Source organism: Lathyrus oleraceus, chromosome 1 (genome assembly GCF_024323335.1).
Source record: "Lathyrus oleraceus cultivar Zhongwan6 chromosome 1, CAAS_Psat_ZW6_1.0, whole genome shotgun sequence".
NCBI lineage: Eukaryota > Viridiplantae > Streptophyta > Magnoliopsida > Fabales > Fabaceae > Lathyrus > Lathyrus oleraceus.
The window spans coordinates 246,378,088-246,379,403 of record NC_066579.1 but is presented as its reverse complement, the minus strand read 5'-3'; positions in this window follow the sequence as shown (position 1 = coordinate 246,379,403).

Here is a 1,316-nt window from a genome sequence, read left to right as displayed (position 1 = left end):
ACCAAGGTTCTTAGTGAAGGCTAGTCAAACTGTTCAGTCCAAAACAACATGAAATAATTTGCCAGGTTATGCAAACCCTCATCATTAGCTAGTTACAACAGGTTGTATCCAAGGTGAAAGACAGAAACATAATGCAGAATACCAGTTAAACTAGACCTTACATCATGGTTTAAGTCCAAGCCCTTTGAAATCTAGCCTAATGCAAACCTGAAGCTGAATCATGTTGCAAAATCAAGTTGGAATCATACTGCTGAACCCAGTTGAAACCCTGTTGCAGAAGCAAGTTGAAGCCATAATTCACAAGGCAAAATCTACTGGACAAAACATCAGCAAACTCAGGACACACCTAACATTGCTACAGTCTGGTCTAGAATTAGCAGCATCTCACAGCATCCTGCAAGCCAATGTGCGCACAATAACAACCCTGCAACATTATCCAATGGTAAACAATTCACATGCTAACCAACACAATGCTCAACGATTAACAGAACCTAAACTGAATCCACACCCTTCTAAAAACCTTGCCAAGGTCAAAGGGAACCTGGAGACCACAACCATGGAAAACCTGTATCAAGCTGCTACTAAGATCACCAAACCACAGTGCAAAACCTATAAACAGTTAGTCTTAAGCAAAGCCAATTAGAGCCACACCAATGCTTTTGGCAAAGGGCACAACATGAGTTCACAGACTAGACAAAACCAATTAGTGCCAACCTGTGCAAAATCAAACATAACAATTTACCCTATGCTGAGTTGGAAGAACATTTCCACAGAGTTCATCCATGTGCACTACCAAAAACCAGTTATGGAAACAGTAGGCTAAACATGCCTTAATCTTGCATCATTAAGTCAAAGTTGTTTAAGCTTTGAGTTGTGATGATGAGCCAAATCTAGGCATGCTTGCTGCAACAAAAGAAATGAAAAAGACTTGTGAAACACTGAATCAAACCCATGTTCCATTTAATTCACTGTAGTAAAAAAGATAGAGTAATTAGCAAAGGCAGTAATTCCAGAAAATATCCCAAAACAGAATAGAGACAAAAACAAAGGAGAAGGCACATGCTCAGGTTACCTGTTCCAGATCCAAGTATCAAACGAGATGGACCAAATTCTGAGCATCAAAAAAGTGTTTTGCAGAGATACGCTTTTGGACACAAGGGGACCGATTCAAAACCCTAAGCTGGGCGATAAATAGAGAGAGCAAATCAGTAAGAGGAGGGAATCAACAACGAAAAACCTGGAGGCGGAAAAGAGACTATAAACCCTAATCCCAAAAAATCAAAGAAAACCACAAGAGAGACGGAATCAAGAGCTTG